At 44.6% G+C, this 9,510-nt stretch overlaps 1 protein-coding gene across 1 annotated transcript in view; it reads right to left on the bottom strand.

The window, feature by feature from the left end:
* Positions 1–9,510, bottom strand: part of CRHBP (corticotropin releasing hormone binding protein) — a 481,877-nt gene that overhangs the window by 368,484 nt on the left and 103,883 nt on the right. The window lies entirely within an intron of this gene.

Raw genomic sequence — 9,510 nt, 5'->3', positions numbered from 1 at the left:
TAACTATTATTACCATTTTACAGACGAGGAAATAGAACTGAGAAAGGTTGGATAAATTGCCCACAGTCACACAGTTGGTAGACACAGTTTGCAAATGTCCATCACAAGAAAACTTTAGTCTGTGACTTCTGCTTTCTTCTATTAATCACTGCGCTATAAATGCTCCCACCAGCGTCTTTTCTGCATTGGGATCCCACAGTCCAAAGAAATATATAAGCAGTATGTACACCTGTATGTATGTATGCAGAAATATATAAGAGGGGGTGTGGGGAGAAGGAGTGTGAGACTGGGGATCGCTGCACAGGTCCTTCATTATATTGGTAATGTCTTTTTACTTCAAAAAGATAAAGTGTACTGTAATTCATTTAAACTCTTGGGTAGTGGAGGAGCAGAGAAGAGAAACGTGAGAGCTGTCCTGAGATACTTGAAGAGTTAGCATGTAGAAGAGGATTAGACATGTTTTGAGTAGCTCCAGAGAGCAGAACTAGGTAGTAGCCACAGTGGGGGCCTGATTTCAGCTCAATGTAGAAAGAGATTTTCAACAGGGCTCGCTGGGGGAGTTCCCTGGTGGTCCAATGGTTAGGACTCGGCTCTTTCACTTCCATGGCCCAGGTACAATCCCCGGTGGGGAAACTAAGATCCCCGAAAGCCGCCAGGCATGGCCGTAAACAAACAAACAGCCCCCTGCTGTAAATAAATAAATAAATAAAAACAGGGCCCCCTGGTCCCAGTCCTAGGGGCTGCCTGGTGAGGTTAAGGGCCATGTCACTGAAGGGCTTACAGCAAAGGACCAGGGCATCCGTCCTGCAGGTTGGAGAGGGAATTCCCTCCCAGGATCAGGGGTCAGACTGGGTGAGTCCAGGTAGCCTCTTGAGGGGCTTGAGTCCTGGGAGTCCATGATTCTTCCTTGAAGACCAAAGTTTGGTGAGTCAGTTGCCAGTGACCATCATTATTTATTGAACAGCCATAAACTGAATGGCCACCATCTTGGCCCTGTGAGTTTCTAGGATGGAGCTTACCTCTGATAAAGTCCCTGTGTCATGTGTGTGACCTCTTGGTGAACCTACCATGGGACCAATTAACGAACTAATGGGGGTTCCAGATAATTCAGGCAGACAAAATTGTATAAAATGTCATGTTAGCCAGTCGTTTCAACCATCCCCAATAAGACATTTCCCTAAATTTACGTAAGTGGAGGGTTAGCATTCTGCCTCTTCCCTCTGCCCTGACAGAGATCACAGGAGCAGGAAAATAAATGGTTGAAAAGGAAGAGAAGCAAATTGCTCTGAATGTGCCATGAGAATGGAATAATTGCTCCCTGAATAACAGGAGTGGACTGCTTCCCAACACACACAGACAAGAGGGGCCAGGGAAAGCTGTCCAGTGAATGAGATCATTCTTTTTAACGGGTGCCTTTCAGTAGCCCCCTCTCTTAAGAATCTCTCATTGCTATGTCTGGAGTTCTTTTGGAAATGTGGTAAGAGCATAGCCTTTGAAATTGTATAACCCTGTGGGCAAATTCTGGCCTTCCCCCTTCCTAACATCTGTGTGACTTGGGAGAAATTACTACTTACCCTCTCGAAGCTTTAAGTTCCTTACCTATAAAATGGAGTCAAGGGAATTTCCTGGTGGCCCAGTGGTTAGGACTCCGTGCTGTCACTGCCGAGGGCCCAGGTTCAATCCCTGGTCAGGGAACTAAGATCCCACAAGCCTCGTGGTGTGAAAAAGAAAAAAAATGGAGTCGATATTTTTTTAGTTGAGATGTGCCTGAGGATAAAATAAATTGTGATTGTGTTTTTGTTTCCTTCCTTTCAGGAGTCTTCTTTACACCCCCTACCTGCACCTCAGCTCTCAGGATGCTGTGTCCCAGAATCACACCCCTGGGTCCTCTTTTCCTCCCTGGGAAAGTTGCCTTCTAGAAGCAGCACCAGGGCCTTCCTCATCCTGTCCAGGAGACAGTTCTCCTGACGGGGATCAGGTCACTCCTGAGGGTCCTTCAATAGGGAAGATACTCAATCCCAAGACATCCCTTCAATCTTTCCAAGCCTTCATTTCATCAGCTGTTATATGTAACTATTACATCTATAATCTGGGGATGATAATAGTACCTTTCTTATAGGCTGGTTATGAAGATTCAGTTTGCTAAATGCCCATAAAGTACTTCTTAGCACAGTTCCTCACATATAGTAAATAAGAAATGGTAGTAACTATAGAATGACTGCCCCAAGGGGCAATCTTCCTCTTTCCAGAGAACAATGCATCAACGTCCAGCAGTTTTCAACTTAAATTTTTATTAGTATTTTATGGAATTATGCCTTGAATCATCAAAATTTGCAAGAAAATATTTTATTGAACAATGCCATGAGTTAATGATCTCAAGAATGCGGTTTCTCCCAGTGGCCTGACTACATTCATTTGAGTCAGTTTGTAGATGTTTTCTTGTGACTTTGGGACTAGAGTATTTGTTTTTTAGATTTTGACTCCTTTGCCCTGAAGGGCTTGGGGTGTTTTATGGCTCTGTGGAACAGAACAGAGAAATAACCACAGGCAATTCCAGACAGTCTGGCTTTCAGGAATTGGGAACTTTGTGCAGTTTCTCACCCTCTACAGCTCTAGGGAAAATAAAGTAGGAAATGGGGGAGGCCAGACCCTGAGGGAAAAGCCATTTCATTCGATCATTCCTACAGTCATTTATCAAACTCATCAAACTCTTTCTGGAGAAACAAAGACTTAGTCCCTGCATTCTTGGGTTCCAGTCAAATACAGATGGAGGAAATGTTACATTCATTTACTCACTCTGGACAAGGTTAGGAATGACCTTCACATGGTAAATCCTTTGATCAATTCTCAGTCTTCATGTTACTCAACCCACCTGTGGAATTTGGCATAATTGACCTCTCTCCCTTCTTGAATGCTATGTTCACCTGGCTTCCTGGACCACTCTTGTCCTGATTCTCCTCCTGATTCTCATCCTGTCTCCCTGGCAACTCAGAAGGGGTTGGTTCTTTTCTGGTTCTCATTTACCATCCTCAATTCTACACTCTAGGGTGCCTGTGGGTTTGTCCTTGGACTGCTTTTGAATATACACTCATTTCCTTTGGTCATCTAATCCAATCCTATGGTTTTAAATACCATATTTATGCTGACAACTTCCAAATTTGTATTTCTATCCCAGATTTCTCCTTTCCAGACACAACATATCCATTCAGCTACTCAACACCTCCACTTAGGCATGACTGTAGGCATATCAAGCATAAGTTCAAAACTACATTTCTGACCCGCCCTGCCCCTCTCATAGTCTTCCCATCTCCTTAAACTGCAATTCCATCTCTCCAGTTGCTCAGATCAAAAATCTTGGAGTCATCTGTGACTTCTTTCTCTTATATTCCACATCTGATCCATCAGCGAATCCTCCCTTGAAAATATATCCAAAATACCACCCTGGTTCAAGTTACCATTATCTTTTGCCTAGATTATTGCAATAGCCTTGTGACTTGTCTCTCTCCTTTTACCCATAAGCCTCTACACAGTCTTCTCTCAACATAGCGGTCAGACTGAACCTGTTAAGCTGTGCATCAGTTCAGGTCACTTCCTCACTTAAAATACTGAAGTAGCTCCCCACTTCCCTCTGCATAGAAACCAAAGCCTGTCAAAGGCTTACACATCCTGCCCTCCCCCACCTCCCATACACAACCCCCTTGACTTCATCTTTTCTGTTCCCCTCACTCATTCTGCTCCTGCCACACACACACCCTTGCCATACCTTTGCCTGGAATGCTTTTCCCTTGAACACCTACATAGTTTCAGTCTTCACTTCCTTCAGGTTTTTGCTAAAATGCTATCTTCCCAGTGGGGCCTTCTAAGAAGACCTTATTTAAAATTATACTCCCATCCTATACTCTCCATCCTCCCTCTATGTTTTATTTTCCTCCATGGCATGGATTGCCAGATTGATATTCTACATGTATTTATTTATTATCTAGTTCCCCCACTGAAATGTAAACTCCATGAGTACAGAGTTTTTTGGTTTTTTACTTTGTGGCATTTTTTAAAGTATTTAGAGAGTAACAGTATCCAGCACTGGCAACTGCCTGTGATATACTTATCTCTATAAAGTCTTAAATGTTATTATTTAAGTCCCAGTTTAAATCACTTTTCTGTGTGTGTGTGTGTGTGTTTTCTTGTGTTTTTTTTAATATAAATTTTATTATTAAGTCCCAGTTTAAATCACTTTTCTTTGTGTGTGTGTGTGTGTGTGTGTGGTTTTTTTAATATAAATTTTATTTATTATCTAAGTCCCAGTTTAAATCACTTTTCTTTTTATGTGTGTGTGTGTCTCTGTGTGTGTTTTCTTGTGTTTTTTTTTTTTTAATAAATTTTATTTATTTTATTTTTGGCTGCACTGGGTCTTTGTTCCTGCGTGTGGGCTTTCCTCTGGTTGCAGCGAGCGGGGGCTACTCTTCGTTGTGGTGCACAGGCTTCTCATTGCGGTGGCTTCTCTTGTTGCAGAGCATGGGCTCTAGGTGCACAGGCTTCAGTAGTCGTGGCATGCGGGCTCAGTAGTTGTGGCTCGCAGGCTCTAGAGTGCAGGCTCAGTAGTTGTGGCGCACGGGCTTTGTTGCTCCGCGGCATGTGGGATCTTCCTGGACCAGGGCTCGAACCCGTGGCCCCTGCATTGGCAGGTGGATTCTTAACCACTGCGCCACCAGGGAAGCCCTAAATCACTTTTCTTAAAATGCAGAAAGGCAAATGTCTAAAGCACTGCAAAAGCCAACCTATAAAATGTAGAGGACAGATATTTTTATCTGTTTTGTCTACTGCTGTGTTCTCAGTGCTAGAACAATGCCTAGTACATAGAACGAGCTCAACAAAAACTTGTGAATGAATTAATTCTTACATATTGTACACCTACTATCTTTCACTCAGTCTGCTAGAAGCTAGGATTACAAAGGTCCGTATCTCTACCTCCATTGTGTCATTGGTCAAATGTGAAGAGAGATGCATAAGTCAAGTATTGAGGGGGAGGAATCGGTGAGTGAAGCATCTTTGAAGGGCTACGCACACACGGAGAAAGGATGACTCTTACTGGGGGAATCAGAAAAGGCTTCCTGAAGGAGGGGGCGTCTGAAGAGGGCTTTGAAGGATGAATAGTTCTCCAGGTGAATTATTTATGGTGAGGCTAACTGCTATAACAGATAAATCTCCAAATCTTAGTTGCTTCACTGAAATAGATATTTCTTTCTTACTCAAAGCCAAATCCAAGTCTAAGTTTGGTGGAAGGTTCTCCTCCAGGTGGGGATAAATGAGCCAGGCTTCTCCCAACTTGGGGCTCCGCCATCTTCACCTCATGGCTTTCAAGGGCGCTACAGAAGGAAAGAGCAGGAAGGAGTCTGCATATACAGTTTCCACAGCTCTGGCCTGAAAGTGGCGCACAATCATTTCTATATTCCATTGACCAGAACTCAGGCACATGGTCACAGCTCGCTGCAAGGGAGACTACGTGCCCAGAAGGAAGGGGAAAAAAGGAGTTCAGTGGACAGCTAGACAGTTTCTGTTATCCCAGGCGTAATGGGGTAGAGACAGGCCCCCAAGAGAAAGCACGTTATGAAAGTGTGGTATGTTTGGGGAACACTGTGGTGGAAAGCAAGAGAGTGTGAAGGGAAGTGGCCAGCGATAAAACTAGAAAGTAGGCAGGACTCACCTAGGAACGGCTTCTGTTTACCATGAAGAAGCCCTTGGACTTTGGTCCTGAGGGCGTTGAAGGTTAAACCATCCTTTCGCAGCCCTATCTTCACATCACTGAAACTGACAGGGTGGCTTTGCTGGGGCCAAGAGAAAAGACTACATCAGGTAGGAGTCATAGGAGGAAGAAACAGGGAGAAGAAAATGGGAGGAGAAGAGAGAGTCACTCCTACCACAAATGCCGCCGACATGAGCATCTCAGCCCACCAGTCAACCCGTCCCCATCTTTTTCATCACCATGTGGCATAATCATGGCTCTCATGCCTCAGCCCCGTCATGTGCTTGTTTCATTAAGTAATCACTGGCACAGACGCCATCACCAAGCTCTTCGTGAGGTATGGATGCCAGTTCTGCCCCACCTCGCGTAACCCCTTTTCAGAAAGGTGAGGCAGGGCCGCCTTTCTCTGTTTACACTCTTCCCAGCGATGCATGGCCTAACCCCACCTGCAGCCCTGTTTGAAAGCCTTGTAACATTTTTCCTTAAAGTTATTTCCCCCAATTGTTTGAATGGCAGAAACAAAAAAACCTAAAAATTAAAAAAAAAAAAACCCGAAGATCATAAGCCTAAACAGTAGTTGGTGGCTAATGCCTAAAAATACTATCATTTGAAATTATTCCTTTGGGTCTGGCAAGCCTCTGGGAAGCTGAGAGACCTGCATTACGGTTCCAATCTTTGTCTCCCATCCCCCAGACACCCCCGTTTCACTGCCCCTGAGCTGAGAGATGCTGGGTGAGTGGGGCACCCCTGGGGGCCTCCCTTCCTCATGCCCGAGGGCTTCTAAGGGCCCCTCCAGCTCTAATTGATGAGTTGAAGTAAACTAATGCTTCTGAGATGAGTGGAGAGAGTGGGGAGCGAGGGCGTCCAGCGTGGGGCGGCTCCAGGCTGATTGTGGGACCAGAGGGCAGTGCCAAGGACACACCTGCCACCTCGGCTGCTCTCCAGAGAGGCTCTTAGTGTCGGAAGGAGCCAGAGCTCCCCTGGTCTAATCACGAGGAGTGAAAACCACCAGCCCAGTTTTAAAGAAGCCTAACTGCTGACTTTTCTTCTTACACTATCCTCTTTAGATAAGTGGCCAAAAAAAGAAAAAAAAAGACATTCAATCCCAGAATATAGTTGTTTTCCGATTTGGTTGCTCATAGACCAGTTAGTTGTTCCCTCTTCTTTGTTTCCAGTCTCCACCGCAAGCTCCACCCGCCACTTGCAGGGGCTCATTCCTGGAGCCTCATCTAAAGAAGAAATGCTTCTCTTTCCTGATTACGCATGCAACACATACTTATTAAGTTTATTGTACAAAAGACTGGAAAATACAAAAAGAAGGAAGGGAGGAGAGGGAGGGAGGGAGGAAGGGAGGGGAAGAAGAAGGATGGAAGGATCCAGAGATAACTGCTCTTAACAGTTGGATCTACGTCTTTCTAGTTAGAGCTATCTTTTTAAAAACCAGATTAAGATTACATTGCCTAACTGTTTTTTTAGTTCTCCCCACTTGACAACATAGGAACATCTTCCCAAAGTCTTAAAATATTCTTCCATAGCACCATTTTTGGTTACCGTAGAATATTTCATCTTCTCAGTAGATCCCTATTTAACCTGTTATAGACTACCCATATTATTTTAGGTTTTTGTTGTTGTGTTTTAAATAACAGAGATAAACATATTCTGATACATACGTTTTTTCCCTGCAGTCTCAGACCATTCTTTTAGGACAAAATATTTTTATAGATGGGTGGATTTCCTACATCAAAAAAATTCTGCTGGGACTTCCCTGGTGGCACAGTGCTTAAGAATCCACCTGCCAACGCAGGGGACACGGGTTCGAGCCCTGGTCCGGGAAAATCCCACATGCCACGGAGCAACTAAGCCCGTGAGCCACAACTACTGAGCCTGCGAGCCACAACCACTGAGCCCGCATGCTGTAACTACTGAAGCCCACGCACCTCGAGCCCGTGCTCCGCAACAAGGGAAGCCACTGCAATGAGAAGCCCGCGCACCACAACGAAGAGTAGCCCCTGCTCGCCGCAACTAGAGAAAGCCTGCATGCAGCAACGAAGACCCAATGCAGCCAAAAATAAATAAATAAATAAATAAATTTATTTTTTAAAAATTCTGTTTATTTTAAAAGCTTTTAATGATTATTATCAAATTACCCTTCAGAAGCAATGTACCAATTTATAGTCCCATCAGCAGTGTATCTGTGTCCATCTCTTCACATCTTCACTGGCAGTGAGTGTTACTTTTTAAAAAATCTCTACTAATCTGATCATCCTGCCCTGATTTTGATATTTATTTACTCAAGGAGCAGAGCAGGGGAAAGGATTTTTCATGGAGGTGAGAAGAACCTAAGAGATGGGGAGCTGTGATTCTAAAGCATAATCTAAGCACACAATCAGTAAATATTTGTACAAATTCTATGTAGATCTTTTTTTAGCAGAGTTACTTTAGTATAATGAGTATATTGGCTGCAGTAGGAGACTTGCCTCAAAGTCCTTTGTACTTATTGGCTACAGGACAGAAAGTAAGCAAACAGTGAGGCCTCTCAGTCTCAGGTTTCTCTTATATGAAATAGCTGTTCAACCCACAGGGTGTTTGTGACAATGAAATAAGAAAATGTGCATAAAAGTCCTTTGGAAACCATGACAGCACTAAACCTATGCTGGGGATTCTTACTGTTGCTATCTCTAACCACAGTGAAAGATCATATTATACCTGACCTTAAATAAATCATGTTGTTTTTAGACAAATCATCCCATAATCCCTAGCCAACTAAAGGTCTTGCCTCTACAACCCAGCAGGATTAGACCTTCGTCCTGGAGATGTGGCAGACTATACAGGTGAGAGGAAGAGACCTCAGAGCCACTTCCTAACAGCCCAGGATCTTACAGTTTCACAAAGTAACCAGGCGCACGAGATAGATGCACCTACAAAACCAGTCAGGGATGTTGGAGAAGGAACTGAGACCAGCGTGTGCCCTCAATCGGGGCGGTGAAAACTTGTGGTGGCACCAGGGGCCAAGCCGCTCCAGCTAAGAAGAAGTTGTAGCCCTCAAGCAGGGCCAGACTGGAGGTGTCTATGCTTGGTAGAGGCTGGTAGGAAGCTGCTGTTTGCCTGGGATCCCTGGCGAAACTGCAGAGACCCAAAGGCCTGTGGGAAGCTGGTGAGGAGAGGAAGGGGTTTGGAGAGCCGGGGGTGTTTGCATTTGCTATGAAAGACAAATGGGGGGACAGAGGCCCAGAGAGCCTGTGAGCCCAGAGAGTTATTTCCTGGCAGTTTAAGCACAGCTGGTGGGAACGTAGAGGGAGGAGGGCCTGGGAAATCTGGGGAAGAGTGAGGCCATAATTCTCAGCACTCCGGGCAGCAGAAACTAGTTTGGTCCCACTGTTTAGCATTTGTGAGCTTCTCATTAGCATCTGAAGGAAGCGCCAGCAGAACACCCACAGAGCCTTTAGAGCTGTTCTCAGCCTGCTGTGCTGGACGGGGGCGGGGAGCCTAATTGCTCTGACGTCAGCCTGACTTCAAGAATCCAGTTATCTCCTGGACCCTAAGAAGGGGCTGAATCCAGTTGCTATCCCAGCTAAAGCCCAAAGTCATTCTATTTATAAAACTTCCCAAGTTCTTAGCTACTTCTATCTTTGGCCCAATATACTGGGTTGGCCCAAAAGTTCGTTCGGGTGTTTCCATAACATCTTACGGAAACCCTGAACAAACATTTTGGCCAACTCAATAGGAAGCATAATAATTTGGGGAAGAAAAAAATTACTGTCATAGGAAAT

Source organism: Balaenoptera borealis, assembly GCF_965194805.1.
Source record: "Balaenoptera borealis genome assembly, chromosome: 2".
Classification (NCBI taxonomy): domain Eukaryota; kingdom Metazoa; phylum Chordata; class Mammalia; order Artiodactyla; family Balaenopteridae; genus Balaenoptera; species Balaenoptera borealis.
Note: the sequence above shows the minus strand (reverse complement) of the source record. Positions and strands in the feature narration are given on the sequence as shown.